The sequence below is a fragment of the Astatotilapia calliptera genome, chromosome 6 (genome assembly GCF_900246225.1).
Source record: "Astatotilapia calliptera chromosome 6, fAstCal1.2, whole genome shotgun sequence".
Lineage (NCBI taxonomy): Eukaryota > Metazoa > Chordata > Actinopteri > Cichliformes > Cichlidae > Astatotilapia > Astatotilapia calliptera.
The window spans coordinates 33,739,858-33,759,050 of NC_039307.1; the positions used below are offsets into that span (position 1 = coordinate 33,739,858).

The window sequence follows — 19,193 nt, forward strand, 5'->3', positions numbered from 1 at the left end:
CATTGGCCTTCTTCATTGTCTCAACCAGGTTTATAGGAGAACTCTCATATCAATTAAAGCCTAATTCTGTTAGCTGTCATGCATGGTGCATCGGGGTGTTTCTTCAGCTTATGAAAATGCCAGCTCCCTTTAAGAAAGTGCCATCTATAGGGTCGCCACTATAAAAATGATGATCTTGCCAAAAATAAATTACTTATTTTCGATGATCCCTAACAAACCATCACAAGATTGGTTCAGATCTCTGGATTCATATATTTCCAAATTCCTTTGGAAAGATAAACCCCCGCGTATCAGCTTAAAAACGCTACAAAGAACCAAGGATAGAGGAGGATTAGATCTGCCTAATTTTCACCAATACTTCTTAGCCAACAGGCTTCAGTTCATCTCAGAATGGTTAAAACATACCTTCTTAGTTGAGCCCTGGCTAGATGTTGAACAGGCACTATGCAAGGATCTAGAGATTTCAGACCTACCATTTATTAGCTCAAACATCAAAAGACATGAATGCTTTAAAAGTATCAACATCAGCTCTTCTCTGACAGCATGGTGGGAGTTTCTAAAAATAACGGAGTCTTCATTAATCCCATGCAAACGTACACCTATCTGGAATAACCCTGACATATTACAAAACAATAATATGATTAATTTCCCAGAATGGAGTTGTAAAGGAATTAAATACTTAGAACATATATTAGAGGGAACAGAATTTATTCCATTTGACAGACTAGTTGCACAATATGGGATCAACAAGACAAGATTTTTAGAATATCAACAAATTAAATCCATAGTAAAAAAGAAATTTAACCTCAGTCAAGTTGAATTACAAACACCACTAAGTGCAGCACATTTTCTTACTCTTAAATCCCCCAAATTATTATCTAAAATATACAGAACACTTTCTAAATTAGATGAATCAATATCACTTCCTATTGCAAAGTGGGAAGCAGATTTATCAGTCAGCTTAGACCAAAACTTCTGGTCTCAGATTTGCTTAAAAACCTTTAAATTAATTAAAAAACCCAGTCTACAATTAATACAATACAAAATACTTCATAGAGTGCACTATACAGGTCATCGGATGTTCAAGATGGGCTTTACATCTTCCAACAACTGCTCACACTGTCAAGGCAATACACCAGACAATTACATCCACGCTCCTTGGTTCTGTCCACCAGTGCAAAAGTTTTGGCGCGAGATATGTGAAGACTTATCAAAGTGTCTGAAATGTAACATTCCAACTTCCCCCTTAGTGTGTTTACTGGGCAGCTTAGATAATGTCACTTCAGAAAAGAATATAGCCCATATGATTTTCACTGCCCTATGCATAGCCAAGAAAACAGTCCTCATGAACTGGAAAAATAAAAATAATCTTAATTCTAACCAATATAGAAATTATCTATTAGATTACATTAGTCTTGACACAGCCTCTGCCACCACATTAGATCAATTGCTCTGGGCTCCTTTTATCAGTTCCATCACCTAGTGGGGGTGGGGGGTCATAGTTTGGTCCCGCCTTCACTGTTGTGATTGGTGTGGGGGTAGGGACAGGCTTAGGGCGTCGGGGGGTTCACTGGAGGCATCTTCCTTGGGGGGCTCAACCCGGGGTAGCGGTCATGTCCGGTTGGGGGCTCTGTTGGCTCTCAGGTGACTGTTTCCTCGCGGCTGCGTGCAGCGGGGCTAGGGGAGGGTCTGTGCTGACGGACGTGGGTTACTGACCTGGCAACCTGGCTGCCCCTGGGTGGGTCCGGGATGGGCGTGGGGTTCTGGGGGTGCTCCGTCTCTGGGCTGGGGCCCGGGCCGGGCCTTGGGGGCTTGGGTCCTGGTTGGTGTGTTGCCGGGGTTGTGGGCGGGTGGGTGCATGGGGGCCCAGCCCTGGAGCAGGGTGCCGCCGGTGCGTCGAGCCGCCTGGGGGGCTCTTCAACTGGTGGGGGAGATGGTCACATCTTGCAGGAGCTTTCCTCCCTTCAGGAACTCTCTCTGCAGGAGGGGGAGATACAGGAGAGGTGGAGGAAGATCTCAGCCTGGGCGTTTACTGTCTTATGTAGTCTGGAAGATGAGTGGATGGTGGGGTGGGTGCAGTTTTCTCTGTGGTGGGGTTGGGTGGACTGTCCCGGGCTCTGTGGGGCCGGGGGGCGCTGCTGCACTGGGCCCCGGTCTGGATGGGCCTGGGCCCCCTTTCCCTGGCGGGTCGCGGAGTATGGGAGTGCCTACTGTTACCTGCCCCTCCCTTCCTTCCCTCCCCATCTCCAGCTGCCTCCCTCTTCCCGCTCCACCACAACCACCCACACATGCAGGGCCTTGGAGTAGGGGTATATCACCAGGGTGCAGAGGAGGCTACCCCCCCCCCCCCCCCCCCCCCCCCTGTCCCCTTCTGGCTGCCTCTGCCTCAATTTTATCCCACAACTTAGACATTCACATTATTCACACTCTCATTACACATACATATAGGATCTTGGGGGTGGGCACAATCACGGAGTCCAAATTACATCAGGGTGTATACCTCACCCCTGGCGTCGTTGCCCACCTCTCAATTTTAAATACACTTAGACATTGAGGGCTAGCAGGAGGGACTATGCGCTTACCTGCTGCTCCTTGGCAGGTAGCTCCATGCCCTCCTGGGTTTTAATTGCACCTTAGAACACACATGCATCAACACTACAATGAGCGGGTGGAGGGAGGTTTGGAGTCTTCTCCCACCCCCGTTCTCTGCGGCCTGCTGGAGCGGGAGGGCTAGGAGGAGGAGTTGGCCGTCCGACTGCGGTCTGGAGTGTGGGGCCTCCCTGCTGCTACGGAGTCGGGGTGGTCTGCCTCTCCCCACCGCAGGGAAAAGGGTAACACCACCTGGGTCTGGGTGCAGTTCCCCCCTCCAGGGGCAAAGGTACCTAGACCCGGTTTGTAGAGTACGCTTCTCTTTATGTCTGTCTCCACGTTGGTTGAGTGTGGAGTGAGTGCATATGAGAGCATGGGGAGGGGGGAATGGATGTTTGTGTCTGTGTGTGCCTGTATGTCTGTGTCTATATGTCAGGTTGGGTATCAGATGCCACCTCTCTGGGGACACCTCAGGCCTATCTCCGCCCACCACCACTTCCCCTGCCAGTGGCGGACTCCCTCAGGTGTCGGTGCGTTGGTGGTTCTTTGTGTCTGGGGGTGGGCGTCCAGGTACACACCGGCTCACTCCTTGGCGGCCGCTTATCGGGGCCTGGAGCCTAGGGCTCGCTTGGGCCCCTTCGGAGGTTGGGTGCCCCCGGCCTCTCGGCCTGGGGCTCGGTCACTCAGGCACAGCTGGGGGCCGGCGGAGCTCATGGGCGCGTCACTGCAACTCCCCCTGGCTTCTGCTCCGCGGCTGCTGAGTGAGCCCTCATCTGGGACTCTCCTCAGCTCTTACTGGGACAGTGGCGCGGCTGCCCCTCTGTTGGTCTTCCATGGTCTCTTGTGTTCTGGGGGCCTCTGGATGTCTGGAGTTTTGATCTCCTCCATACCCGCTTCACACCCCGGAGGACGGGGCTGTGGCCCCCCCACACACTCCCTAGCAGATCATTACATGGAGAAACCTTTGGAATACAAGCGCGCTGATCCACACAGGTATGCACACGGGTGTTCACTGCTCGTAGACCCAAATTACACCTTTCTTGGCTGCTACTTCGAAGCACATCTGTCCTGCGTGCTGCACAACAACATTGAATATTTAGTATTTACTGCTGTTTACACTTAGCTAGATTAATGCGATGGTGTTGTGTTTAGTATGTTGCTTTGTTTTTTTTTTTCTGCTTGTTTTCTATTCTTCTCTCAACAGGTGATCCAGGAGATTTTTATTTCTTTTCTCCCCCCCTTTCTCACTGTCCCTCTCCCCTTCTATTTTTCCTTTCCTTCCTCTTTCTTTCTCCCTTTCCTATCCCTCACTCATGTCTGTCCCGTCTGTAACATGAAAATAAAATATAATAAATAATAAAAACAAAGATCGACCAAATGGACCAATACGGCAATGCCACGATGATCCATTTGGCAAAGTAAATCCATTGGGTATCCTTGTTGGTCTTCAGACAACAATTCTGATGGCTAAAGAACCAAATGGGACAGGCAAAAAAAAAAAAAAAAAAAAAAAAAAAGAAAGTGCCATCTCTGATAATGTCTGCAAATTGTGCCCCCCTAAACTAAAAGATAGCATGTGGGAAATAGCTAATATTAAAAAGATTAAGCAGGTGGAAACAATTGGGAGCTAATATAAAAGCCAAGTAAATTGAACCAGTAAATCTTTGTACTATGTAAGATAAGATAAGATAAGATAACCTTTATTAGTCCCACACGTGGGAAATTTGTTTTGTCAGTGTTAATGTCAGTGTTAATATGCTGCTGTAAAGTGCCGGCTGCATGCATGGGGTTTTTAACTATTGGTGAGTAAAACTCAAGGCAAATGCTTCACAGTAACATGATGGCTATTTAACAGTAATAGGTTTGCATTCAGGATCTATGACACTATATATGCTCAATAATATTCCTCGTTACTGGGGTGCCTGTAGCTCAGGTGGGTAAGTAGGTTATCTGCTAATCAGAACGCTGCTGGTTCAGTCCATGGCTTCTCAACTTTGCATGCCAAGAAACCCCTAATGCAATGTCCTATAGAAAGCTCTTGGATATAGGCAAGATGTGCTTTTATGAGTGGAGCATGTTGTATTAAGTGCTCAAGTAGAGTTAAAAACTGCTATACAGGGAGTGCAGAATTATTAGGCAAATGAGTATTTTGTCCACATCATCCTCTTCATGCATGTTGTCTTACTCCAAGCTGTATAGGCTCGAAAGCCTACTACCAATTAAGCATATTAGGTGATGTGCATCCCTGTAATCAGAAGGGGTGTGGTCTAATGACATCAACACCCTATATCATGTGTGCATAATTATTAGGCAACATCCTTTCCTTTGGCAAAATGGGTCAAAAGAAGGACTTGAGAGGCTCAGAAAAGTCAAAAATAGTGAGATATCTTGCAGAGGGATGCAGCAGTCTCAAAATTGCAAAGCTTCTGAAGCGTGATCATCGAACAATCAAGCGTTTCATTCAAAATAGTCAACAGGGTCGCAAGAAGCGTGTGGAAAAACCAAGGAGCAAAATAACTGCCCATGAACTGAGAAAAGTCAAGCGTGCAGCTGCCAAGATGCCACTTGCCACCAGTTTGGCCATATTTCAGAGCTGCAACATCACTGGAGTGCCCAAAAGCACAAGGTGTGCAATACTCAGAGACATGGCCAAGGTAAGAAAGACTGAAAGACGACCACCACTGAACAAGACACACAAGCTGAAACGTCAAGACTGGGCCAAGAAACATCTCAAGACTGATTTTTCTAAGGTTTTATGGACTGATGAAATGAGAGTGAGTCTTGATGGGCCAGATGGATGGGCCCGTGGCTGGATTGGTAAAGGGCAGAGAGCTCCAGTCCGACTCAGATGCCAGCAAGGTGGAGGTGGAGTACTGGCTTGGGCTGGTATCATCAAAGATGAGCTTGTGGGGCCTTTTCGGGTTGAGGATGGAGTCAAGCTCAACTCCCAGTCCTACTGCCAGTTTCTGGAAGACACCTTCTTCAAGCAGTGGTACAGGAAGAAGTCTGCATCCTTCAAGAAAAACATGATTTTCATGCAGGACAATGCTCCATCACACGTGTCCAAGTACTCCACAGCGTGGCTGGCAAAAAAGGGTATAAAAGAAGAAAAACTAATGACATGGCCACCTTGTTCACCTGATCTGAACCCCATTGAGAACCTGTGGTCCATCATCAAATGTGAGATTTACAAGGAGGGAAAACAGTACACCTCTCTGAACAGTGTCTGGGAGGCTGTGGTTGCTGCTGCTCGCAATGTTGATGGTGAACAGATCAAAACACTGACAGAATCCATGGATGGCAGGCTTTTGAGTGTCCTTGCAAAGAAAGGTGGCTATATTGGTCACTGATTTGTTTTTGTTTGTTTTGAATGTCAGAAATGTATATTTGTGAATGTGGAATTGTTATATTGGTTTCACTGGTAAAAATAAATAATTGAAATGGGTATATATTTGTTTTTTGTTAAGTTGCCTAATAATGATGCACAGTAATAGTCACCTGCACACACAGATATCCCCTTAAAATAGCTAAAACTAAAAACAAACTAAAAACTACTTCCAAAAACATTCAGCTTTGATATTAATGAGTTTTTTGGGTTCATTGAGAACATGGTTGTTGTTCAATAATAAAATTATTCCTCAAAAATACAACTTGCCTAATAATTCTGCACTCCCTGTATGAGAAGCCACAGTTGCATGCTCACTTCTGGCCATAGCCCAAAACCTGAAAAGGCCTAAAAGTCCCACAAACAATATATTTGATGTCTTTTTTACTGTTTATCCATCCATTTGATCTTTTATCCAGTTCAGGGTCAGAGGGCGGCTGGAGTCTATCCCACCTGTCACAGGGCTAGAGGCAGGGTACGCCGTCAACAGGCTGTCATTCTGTCTCAGAGCCAACACCCAGAGACAGGCAATCATTCACCCTTGCATTCACACCCAAGGCCATATTTAGAATCACCAATTAGCCTAACGCCATGCATGTTTTTGCACTGTGGAGGGAAGCTTGAGCGCCCGATGACAACTTTTTGCACTAATTTTTATTTTAATGTAATAGAAAACACCATAATGTCATAATAGTGTAAACACTGTCGGGCCCCTGTTGTCTAGAACAGGACTACTGGTCGCTTTCTGGTCTCAGCTTACAATATAAAGTAAAGACTGTGAAGCCACTTTTGCACAGGATGGGATCTGGGAAGCCAGTGAGTACATTCTAGAGGTTTAAATGTAATAGTCTAATGTGAGCAGGTGAGCATGTGATGATGATGCTGTTACCCCTGTGATATGATTCTAAAGCCTAGAGCAGGGATGAACTAATGTGGGATACACGGGTCATCTTTCTTATTGTTGTTTAAAACATTGATTTCATGCAGCTATGTCATGTCCTTTTTTTAATGATAAATTAAAGCAGCTTAGCATTTATGTGGTTCCGCTGCCATTATTTACATCCACTTTTTAAAGAGCAGAACTTATTGATTGAAGTAGTATCCTGTAACCCCTGTAATGTTAAGCAGCTCGCCTGGAATTATTTTGTTGTTTTAGCTGTAAAAGTGTCATAAAATCAGTTGTCTGTATGTGCTTTTGTCCCCCTTTTCCAGACTACTACTTCTTTCAACATCTGGTCCATGTTTTGCTCTATAAGACTGTAATCAGGGATTAATGGCAGAAAAACACAAAAAAACAAAATTTAAATTTTACAGATTTTACTGAATGAGGCACTGAGAATATACATGAATAAAAGATTTAGAATAGCCAATTTGAACTTTGAACTGTAAAACACTGAACAACAATAAGTACGTGACCCTTTGGCTCTGTAGTTTGTTTTGGGGCATCTCTTTTTCAGACGTTTTGGGCCCCTGGTAGAGCTCCAAGAAGCACGTCCTCTCAAACTGTAGCCAAAGGCCCACACTGTACTGCTGACACTTGTTCTCACTTTTATACAAGTTTTTCCTGAGTGGATAATAAACCCACACTGCCTGTATGTTCTACTAGGTTAAAATCCTGCTTTTTCTGGTGCTGGAAGACAGCTGGGCAGTGTTTGTTTGTGAATTTAAAAACAAAAAAACGTTATCTTAGCATAAAAACCTAAAAACACAGCAAAAATAAAATAACAGCGAAATGTCTTAATGTTAGTTTTCTGTATAACTCCATTGCATTCACTCATGCACTGTTTCTCAACCTTCATGGGGCTGCTGCCATGTGCTTGGGATTACCAATGAATGTAATATCACTGAAAAGCGCAGAGTTGCTACTTTCAGTAAGTGTTGGATTTTTTAGGATTGCACAAACTGTTCAAGAGTTATGACAGTTTAAAGAAATGTTGGAAAAACCTGTTGCTGGCTACGGACTGTAACTTTCCAGCAGGTCTAAATTCAGCGGTGCTTAACTCTACAGGTTGCATATATGTGTTCCCTGGGTCTATATCTCACTTCCAGGTTCTTGTAAAGAAAACAATATGTGGCCATCCATTCGAAGTCCAGAACAGTTGATGTGCTAAGCAAAAGTTACCATGGGGATCTAGCCATGTAAAAAGAGAGCCACTTTTGTGCCATAGAAAACTCTAACTTTAGGTTCAACTTACCTCGCTAGCCAATTAGCTCTTCATAGGCCGCCCTCTGGTGCAATCAGGATGCAGATGTTTTGATGATATGACAAAATAAAGCTAATGGCATGCCCCTCATAACACTCAGACACACAAGTTAGAGTTAAAATGCACAGAAATTTCTCACACACTTAATTCATCACCATAAAATCCTGCCAGCTGCTCATCACCAGTTACAGAGCTGGCATGCCTACACACATGCAGATAGAAAAAAAGACTATATGCATGAAGCACCCACATCGTCAGCAAGAAAAAATCATTAATGCCTAACTGGTAGTATCGGCTCTCTAAATAGCACAAGTCCAGAGGCCATGACACACATCTTTCATCTGAGGAGGAAATGTTGAGCTGGAGATTGCACACAAGCGCTTATGTAGATATGATTTGTTCTCTGCACTGTTTCTAAAGCCAAACAGCTACGCAATCCTTAGCAGTGTCTGTTCTGTCTGAATCTGGTAAAAGACTGAGACAGGAGTTAATTGCAGTTTATGGATAAAAGCCAGCTGGCTTTTATCCATAAACTACAACAGGTTAACTACAACAGAGACATACTGTAGTTCACAGAAAAGCTATGACCATATAGATTTATATTTAGTCCACAGCATCTAACTCTGCCACACATGGAACAAGCATGAGCAGCTGTGGATGAAAGACGTATAAGAAATCATGGGCTCATCAAGCAAACACTTGTTAACAAGCAATTCAGCCTTCTGTGTTTTAAAAAGGTACTTGTGTAACATTTTAGATTCCCCAGAATGAATTAATCTGTCTTACACGGGCAGTTTTCAAATGTGTTGTTTTTCTTCCCTTTAAAAAAAAATCACAATGACTTTAGGAGACATTTTGGGAAAATGGCACGGCCAAGACTCATGGCTTCCTTTTAGTTGAAATAAAATCAGGATTCAATCATCTGAAATCAATACTTTTGTTGCTTGCGTGTTTTAGTCATGAGGGGCTAGCTGAAATTGCAGTACTGTGATGTTTGAGCAGTGGCTATGATTACACTCCTAGCTAGCCTGTGAGAGGCAGCCTTTTAGCCACAGAAATGGAGCACACTACAGCTCAAAAGTGGAACCAAACACTGACTGTATAGCATAAAATATTAAGTGCTCAGCTATACTTCATTACGCTAATGGATGATTCCTTTCTATGATTTCAAATAAACACCTTTCTAAATTGAAAGAACTCTGACTTTAAATGAGATGCTACAGTTTGGTGTTGTGTTGTTCAGCAATCAGATATGGTATAATTAGATAGACACAGAGTTTACCTGGCACGCTCTCGAGTAGTGGCATTAATAGCTGGATGGATGGATAGTTGTTCCACTGTCTTTTCTTTGTTCTGTGCGTTCTAATTAAGATCAAAATAATCACCCTTCGCTGAAAGTTTTGCATTCACACGGGCCCTTGGTGTCTAAAGAAAGCATTAATAAGTCATCCTCAGCAATCACTCTCTTTGGACTCATTGATGCGTTAAAATCGACAGTAATTAGGGTGAAATTTGCATGCAAAAAAAGCATTTATGCACAGTGGCGTGCAGCTTTTTAGATTTCAAATGGGACATGAGTGTACATTTTGTAAACAAGCCATGATTTCCTTAGGGTGCTGCGAATGTGTTTGACTATTGCCAGCGACACTATTTGTATAGTACTACAACCTTCCTGTGGTTTAGATAATTAAAGGTTTCGCACACACAAGCCTCAGCAAGAATGATAAATCAGCTGTCAGAAAAATAAGAAATCACTGCTTATTCACATTGCTCTGAGAGCAAATCAAGCTAGGCAAACAAATCGACTTCAAATAATCGAGTGGCTTTTATTTTTTAATACTCATTGCCAGTTGATTGCTGGTAAACAGAAAATATATTAAAATGTTAAACTGAAAACACCAGGTTGCGTGCATCCTGTTTCGAATTATGCTCATCAAAAGGTGATTGCTGTGCTCCTTCAGTCAAACACCCGACTTCCGATGCTCCGCCTTTGCTCACCTCTGTCTTAAGTGGTTTGAAAATCAATTCCTGATCCGTTCAAGTAGGCTTGCTTGGGGATAAACTGCGGCTTGTCAGTGGTTGTTTTGCTATGGGAAAGTCGATGAGCAAACGGCTCATCTTTGTTAGCTGCAGGAAATGTCAATGGGGATATTGGGAAGCAGCACTGGGCTCTAGTGGTCCTACTAAAGCCTTTCATCTGAGGTAGCCAACATCATTACGAGCCTGCCACGTTTGCTTCTTCGGTGCCTGCAGTTGCATGCCTGTGCTTGTGTGAGTCTGTGTGGGTGTGCAGTACGGTCCTAGTGAATGTGTTCATCCGTCTACCCATGTACACTTTGGTCTTGATTATCTTGTGTATAATATTATCTGTGTGTATGTGCTTGTGTCTAAGTGAGCCTATGGGCCATTAAGCTTTCAGCATGGTCTGGGGCTCATTAATGAGGATCTGTGTCACATCAAAGCAGCTAGCTGTTAGCTTCCCATACTGCTGCCGGTAACTAAAAGTGTGTGTGTGTGTGTGTGTGTGTGTAGGTGTATCAGTATGAAATCATATGGGTAGTCTGTGGTCATTACTTTGAGGTTATTATATAGTATGTATGCATTTATGTATGTTTTCATGACTTTTAGGTTTTTCCCATCAGCTCTTTGCTGTTTCATAACGTCCACTGAGTGTGTGAGGTTCATTTTCTCATTTGTCTAATCTTTCCTTTTTGATCATCTTCTAATGGACCAATACTGGAATTCAGTACCATGCCGTGCCTGTTAGAGAAAAGCTAGCAAGGTTTTGGGTTGTTCCTTTTTTTGCATTTTTCTGTTGAATTTACTAGTGTTTCCAAGCCTGGCTTTGACAGGTGAAGAGATGACTAATAAAGAGCAAGCCCGCCATTCTCTAAGTTATTCACCGGGCTGTACACCATTAATGTGTTATTGCTGTCTTCAGTTGTAATGTACTGAGAGAGAACATTAAGTGGACACCACCTAAACTGTGGTGTATGCCATCATGTGGTGTCACACACCAAGAGTGAGGGGACAGAATTGTGGGATTTCCAGGTCCTGATCTATGTATAGCATCGTACGGAGAATGAGCCAGAGTCACACACGAAGGTAATCGCGCAGGCAATCGGCCAAATTTAAATGGGGCAAGGGTTTTGATTTTCATGGCATGGTTCCCTGACCTGGACAGCACAGTGGAACTGTGTATACAGAGTAGTTGCTGTTGCCTCACAGCAAGAAGGTATTGGGTTCAAATCCACCATCTGGCTGGAGCCTCTCTGTATACAGTTTGCCTGTTCTATGTATGGGTTCTCTCTGGGTACTTTGGGTTCATCCCACACTCCAAAGACATGAGGCTAGTGGGGTCAGGTTAACTGGTGAATATAAGCGAGCCATGACGTGAATGTCTTTCTGTGTTGACTAGCAACATGTCCAAGACGTACCCCACCTCTTACCTTATGGAAGCCTGGTGGGCTCTAGACCTCCTGCAACCCTAAAGAGACTGGATGGATGGTTCCTGACTTGTTATACATACTGCATATCATATGTTTATGAACAAAAGCACCACAAAGATCCACCTATTTAATAGAACAGTAAAAGAATAGTACTTGTCTCTTTAAAAAGGGATAGAGATTACATCAGATTTGAACAACATGCTGTTGCATAAGCTAACAACTTCAGATAATACTTAAAACAAAATTAGGCCCCGATAGTGTATTTCCTTTTTGAATTTCTTTTTCTGCTGAAGAAAAGCTTTTTGACGTAAAAAAGCAGTTAAGTTTACCAGGGGTTACCGGTAAACTCATACATGTATGGCAGAATTGTCTTGCCTGAAAGAAGCGGAAACGCACCACATTACCTTAGTGTAACACATTATATTGTAAAGACATTTGTTATTCTACTTGTTCCATTACTTTTGCATTACACTGCAACATGGCCAGAGATACACTGACACGTAATTACAATCTAAGAATAAAAACCTTAGCGTACACACTGACACAAATCCCTAAACTAATGAAGACAGCAGCAAGTTCTTTCTTTTATTGTTTTACTGTGAACACTAAGCTGACAGCAAAGTTGAAACCCAGCCCACAGAGCACTTCGCAGAAAAATGTTGTGACCACAGCAAATCTGCTGCAAAACAGGTAGAGATGGAGGCTACAAGCCTGACTGCTCATCACTGCTTCTGTTACCTGATGGAATTCAAACTGCTCCTGCTTAGCTTTACATTTCCTTAAGGAATTTTGTTCAGTTGTGCAAAATTACACCGGTTTGTTTGGGATGATGTAATATTACAAAATTAATCAGCAGCCACTTAATCAGCCAAACTCACACACTCATTCATGGAACTGTAGATTGCTTTGGCCCTCATATAATGCAAAGTGTTGATATGTTTGTGAATTATGAAGACACTAAACAAATTAAATAAGTCCTTGCATTGGCAACAAGCTGTGAGTTTGTGAGTACATTTGTGTGTGTGCTTGTGTACGGAGGAAGCACTAAACATCATACCCTTTGTGCATTAGCCTGATTGGTGCTCAAAGTTCAATATATCAAAAGTACGTGAGGGAAATGCAGTTTCTTTATCGATCATTCTTTGTGTGTGTGCAGTACTGTACACACCGTCATTTCCTTATATTTTGCCAGCAAAATGGAAAATGGGTGCCGTGATTTATTAAAGCATGTGCAAACATGGGAATGGGAATACAGCACAGAAGGCAAAAATAGTTTGCGTTATTCACATGAGCTTCAAAGTCAACATTTGGTATAACCAATTTTATTCGTCATCACAGCCTGCACTCGAGGCCAGTCTGGGGAGCCCAGTCCATGACTGATAGTGTTACAGTGTGTAATTTTCCATCCAGGTATGCTTTTACTGCAACGCCACTGTCATGCTGAGAAATGAAACTGTTAATCAGATGCAAAATCCGACCCTATTTTTCTACATTAACCATTCCATTTATTTTGAGAAGATCCTGAACATTGTTGACTGAAATGTAGCCCTAAACTATGACAGAGTCTCTACTGCAATTTACAGGTGTGTAGACACATGATAAGCCTCTCACCTGACCTCATCTCTACGTATTGACCACATATGGATCCAAAACATTTCAAATTTAGGTTCATCACTCCTTAAGACCTGTTGTCACTGATTTTCAACCCTATTCTTGTATAATTTGACGTGCCTCAGTCGTTTCTACCTGTTTCCCTTTCTTTAAAATGGCTTCTTGACAGCCACCCTTCCACTGAGACTACTTCTGCTGAGGCTTTGGTGATCAAGAGATGGATCAACTGAAGGGCCAGATGCATCTGCAAAATTATACTGCAACGTCCTGTGTCCAGTTTTTGCAGTAAAATATTTTGCATTTTCTAAAGGACATGCTGTTCAGGTATTGCTCATCACCTATAGATGTCAGATTTCATATATTCAACTAAAGAAGCAGGAACAATGCTACTCCTACTTGGACGCATGGATGGTATGAATTTCATAATCCTAGTCACCTCATCTTGAGGTATCACATTCACAAACTTGGAGGTCTATCCCACCGACCCCACAATACCCTCATCAGCAATTGAAGGTTAAAAAAGCAGCCAATGTCCAAAGAAAAACTAGGAAAACTATTGTTTAAGACCACCTTAAAATCTTACAATAATTTCTTCTTACAAGAACAAGGCGTAAGGTGTGGCTCAAGATGTTTGCTGAATTTTATGTGCATGTACATTTGCAGCTGCCACCTCCAACTATTAGGGAAGGTCATGACCTAAAGTGTTCAGCAGAGGTGGGAAGTAACAAAGTTCAAATACTTTGTACTAATTAAGCAGAATGTTTTAGATATCTTTAGGCTCCTTTACTTGAGTATTTATTTTTCTGACAACTTTTTACTTTTACTCCCTACATTTTAAAACAAATATCTGTACTTTGTGGCCTTTACATTTTCAAAACAGGCTCGTTACGTTTTGTTTCAGCGGGATCATTTATAGCGCTTTTTTTCGGTGGTTAAGGTGGGCCGGGAGGAGTGCAGGTGTCTGTAGGTTGTTTGCGTACTCCAGCATCTAGCTAGCGCTACAGAAGAGGAGGCAGCATGAAGAGTGTGGCAGGTCGTTTCAAATTCAGCGTTTCTATCAGCTCAACAAACATCAGCAAACACACAAACTATTTGTGTGCAGTTTGTCGCACAGTGTGTTGCTAGCTAAAGGTCCAGCTGCTCTAAGAAGGAGAGCTAACTTCACTCAGAGATGGAGAAACATTTAGAAAGACAGGAGAGGAAGAGGAGAGGTTAGGTTTAAAGGTAAGGACTGCTCAGTGACCTTTGATAATCTGCAGATTGAAATTTTACTTGGAATGTCATAATTTTAATCACATATTGGATTTCTGTATGGTGTGTTTTGATAAAATTATGTGTTTTAGTTTTGTGAAATGTCCTGCAAATCAAACTAAGCTATAATAACTTTGTGCTATTGAAATGTCTCATGAAAAGTCTGGGCAGTTTTGTGCAGGTTAGCGTGCAGTACTGTGGTGAATTCGCAGTAAATCACTGTACTGGACTACTGCACAGTGGCTGTGGTGCTTATGGTCAGATTTAAGTTACATCGGGTGTAGCAGAGATGAATTTGCATTTAAGCCGATGATGCTTAGATTCATTAACTGAATTGCAACTTTATATCAGCTGTATACTGAGTAACATAAAGTATAAACAGTGTAGTGTCAGTGTAGTGGATGGACATCAGCTAAGATAGCTTGTCAAAATGCTGACATCTTGTTGAATTTAGTTGTGTAAATCCACAAAGAGCAGCAGGTTAGCTGACCACATGTACACTAAGAAAGCCTACTGGAGGTCACATTAGAAATTACTGTGAGTTGTGATTGTTTTCCCTATGCTGAGCGACTACAGATCTTAGAGTTATCCCACCTGACCCTTAGCTTGACATCAGTCTATGATATATGACCTTCCTGCTAACATTTGATCTGCGTAACCCGGTGTTAATCACACATAGATGCCACTTACACACTAAGACCATACAGGAAATGGCTGTGGATGATTACTGATTTTCAGCTGAGAAACAAACTAATACATATAAAGCATGTAATTAGCTCAGTGCTGCATAATCTAACAGTTTTCCAGGGGGAGAAATTGACTGACATGCAAGAGTCATGGTTTGGGACAAAAGAAAACATGCAATTGCTGTGTCATTAATGTGATAAAGCTTCAAGGTAGACCTACTTGTTTTCCTTTTCTTTGCTTAGTTATTACATTTTTTAATGGCCTTCCACTCGCTGAACGGTGCATAATAAGGTCTAATTTGTTGCCTGCTCATTCAAAACAAAAAGGTAAACAATGTTGAACAGTCACAGCCTGTTGTCTGAGGGAAATGTGAGCTATTATTCAGCATCGTGATTCGGTAACACAAATCATTAGTTTGGTGTCAGCTATGCTCAGGGACCTTGATCTTCTTCAGAATGAGTTTTCAGGTCACTGAAAACTCATTCTGATGTTACCGTTATAGGGTCTTCTCTTCTTCCTATTAAATAAATAGTTTATGCGCAGAGTTTGACTTTTGGAAATCTCTTGATATTTGCTTTGAATAAACCAACAGTATTCAAGGAAGGTGAAAAATCATATTTTAAGATAATTAGAGGTACAACCTTCCTCCTCTTAACCCTCTCAGGCTCAAATTAAACTTTTTGTTGCTAATGCACAACCAAGTCCTGCAGTGGTACTTCTGAGTAAAAAAACCTCATAAAACATGTATGTGGGGAAATCAGGTTGTTAGTTTTTAACTGTTGCAAATCGGCAGCGCCTGCCTTGAGAGGGTTAACTTCCTTCTTAAGTGGATTCAATGACATTTTGACTTTGTTGGTATATATTCAGGCTGAAATCATTATTTTAAAGCCTCTAGTTATATTATCTCTGACAGATTAATGAGAGCCGTGCCCTGTCATACTTTGTCTTCAGTAAACTTCACCTCAGGGTTATTAATTGTGCGGATTTTATCTGCAATATCTGACTGACCATTAAGAGTGTGGTGAGCTCTGGGTTCACGACTGCTTAAAAGTATTACTTTTTGTTCCCAGAGATAGCAATCTAGTTAACTCAAGCACCTTTGAAACTGCAGCACGTGACATCACTTGATGAAACATGAACCCTCCTTCACACCAAGTTTCTTCATACTGGAGCATTTCCAGAATGCATGAACTGCTCTTTTTCAGAATGTAAATCATTCTAATGAAACGCTATCGAGCCTGAAAGATGCTTGAAATGATTTTTGAAATTGCAGTGTATTAATGGATATGACCAGTAATGTTGCTGAAACGGGGACACTTCACAGGACGGTCATTAAAGTGAAGGTGGGCAGTTAAAAGTATCTTGATTGTGACTCACTCAATCTTGGTTGTGTGTGATATGTAATTACAGGTGCAGTCTAGATAATATCACTTTCATGTGCAAAAAAAAGTAATTTACTTTAGGGGAGCAGGTTTAAAAATGCAAGAAAATGATAAGCCGGCAAATGAGAAAATCGTGGAGTGCATTAGTACTGCGGAGGATACAAATGCTGAGAGCAGGCTGACGTGTCAACAAATAAAAGCAGAAACTTGGGGACACAATCACAGAATAAACAACCTAACTGCTGTAGAGGACATGTCACACCAGCTGCAAACACAGCAGTGAAGTCAAATCAGCGTGTTGCTGCAGACAGTAAACAGCAGCCAGCCAATCCCAATGGTCATAATGATCCTTAATGTGTCACTGACTCATATACGTTGCATTTTAAAAGTACTGTTATTAGGATGGGACTGCACAGATGTGCTTTCTTAGCGCACAAGGTTTTTATGGCTACAACCCCCCGTTTTTTCCTGCATTTTGTCAGTGTTCCTGACAAAGGTCAAGAGTCTAAACAGCTAAGAGTAATAGATATTACATCTGGGGCCCTGCTGTCAAAACCAAACAAAAAGATTAAAAAAACATTGCCATCTACGTTCCCCATCATCAGCAATAATGGGTAAGCGTCATCGTGTTTAATGGGTCTTCTAGTAAAACAACCTTCCTGATATTGATGCTCATGAATTTCACTGTTTGAACAATTACTGTCACATTATTGCAGAGCAGTGGAGAAGGTTCAGAAGGTGATAGGAACTGTATAGGGTCATGCAAGCAAACCTTTAGTGGAAATTACAGCAGATGAAGATGAGTATCTGGGCTCGTGGAATCCACACAGCATTTCATTCACTTTACACAGCATAGTAAACTGTAGTGAACCACAGCTCAGTGTTGTCAAGAGCTTGCAGAACTTCAGATCCGCTCAGAAGCCATTCATCCTGCCCCTTTCCTACTTGTTTCCATACCGACATCAAATACACAACATTCAACTTTTAAGACCATTAGGCTTCTTTATTGCAGTTCTGCTGTCCGACTCTTTCTTTAACATAGTATGCAAAATCACAACGATAATGTGCAGAGGTTTCATAAGATTGTATCTTAATTATCAGCGATACTCTTACATGAACCTCCAACTGTTTGCGTTTTATTCTTATCTACAGATTTATTTTTCTTTGCACTCTGTGTTAAGTTTTTCTCTCCTTCTTGTTGCTTTCATCTTTTCTCTTCCTTGCACTGAACCTTTGACACTGTTGCAACATCCTAATTGCCACCGAGGTTCAAAACAGTTTTATTTCTTACCACTGACACGATGATTACTCTGCCAGAGACTGAGATTTAAGACGCTGCCAACTGCTTTGCCGGTCTTTGCTCTGATACAGCAACAGTCCTTTGCTTTACTTCTTCTCTCTGTTGTGAAGATGTAAAGCTTTGCCAGGGTTGACACTGCCCTTCCTTGGCAACTGACAGCCCGATTGCATATTGCACTCACTGTAATAAGGAAACGCAGGTTAGCAGTCTTCTGTGTGAGCTTTCTTCCCTTCTCTTTTTGCTTTTCTCTTCTCTTTGTAGTCATAAAAACAGCCTGAGATCAACACAGTGCAAAACCTCAGAAACTCTGGTATATGGAGATAAACTGATGGCGTGAGTAGATTTTGCTGAAACCTGTGCGCTCCGCTCGCTCATTGGAAATCTATGGGCAGGTGCCACTTAGTCCTATCAGAACTCCTGTTCTCTGTGTTTTCACTCCAGCTGCACAATATTGATTCCTCTCAACACTAAGCCTCTGACTAAACCACTGAAATCTTGCTCCTTTGTTCCTCCCTCCTCCCCTCTGTTGACTCACTCAAAATGCACCTTCTCTGTCCGTCTCTTGCTTCTACCTGTGATCACAGTGTGATCTGAAAAGAAAAAGAAATCATGGCATCTGCATGTCATGTTGAAGTGTCTTTAAGTTTTAAGAAAACTTGCTGATGTAACAATATCGTCACACCGGTGTTGCGTTTAAATACTCGTCAGAAAAATCTTCACAAAGTATTAGTGCAGCCAGCTTCCTATTTCCACCGTTCCACCGTTCCATCTCGGGAATGACTGACTGCTTGTTAATATTGTAGGTGGATGAGATTCATGAGACACAAAATGCTGTTTCGTATAAAGAAAAGGGAAAGTCATCAATGTGCAATAGTGATGACAAAATAAAATAAAATTGACAAAACTCAATGAAAAGAATGGATAAAAACATCCAGCAGAGATGTTTGAAGCAGTGTCAACATAGCCTGGCTCCTTTTTGTTAGCTGGCTCAAAAAAACCTGAAACCTAAAGCCTCAGTCAGCGATAATGCATACTACAGCACTTATCAGCTTTCCTTTTTAAGCAGCCTTTTCTTCTTTTCCTCTTCAGAGTCAAAAGCGAGCTTTTGAAGCTCTGTTTAACTGTTCTTCTGCTCACAATGGGCTGATCAAGTGCACCCGGCTCGGGTTAAGAGGAACACATTAACACGCTAACAGTTCCTTGTAGAATTTTTCAGCTGGTAGACATCCTTATGGATGTTGCTGTAAATAATGCTACAAGGCTTAGAAAACACGCATGAGTCTCTCTCTCTCACACACACACAAACACACACACACACAAACACACACATCTTTA

The 19,193-nt window shown here is 42.2% G+C and overlaps 1 protein-coding gene across 3 annotated transcripts in view; it reads left to right on the top strand.

Moving 5' to 3' along the window:
* LOC113024643 (voltage-dependent T-type calcium channel subunit alpha-1I-like) overlaps nucleotides 1-19,193 on the top strand; it is a 264,807-nt gene that overhangs the window by 50,843 nt on the left and 194,771 nt on the right. The window contains exon 1 of one of the 3 annotated variants that reach the window (XM_026171858.1): nucleotides 14,439-14,462. The exons of the other annotated variants lie outside the window; for them this stretch is intronic. The gene's annotated coding sequence lies outside the window, so the exon portion shown is untranslated. Of the gene's footprint in view, nucleotides 1-14,438; nucleotides 14,463-19,193 lie in introns of those variants that run through there. 3 annotated transcript variants of the gene reach the window in all.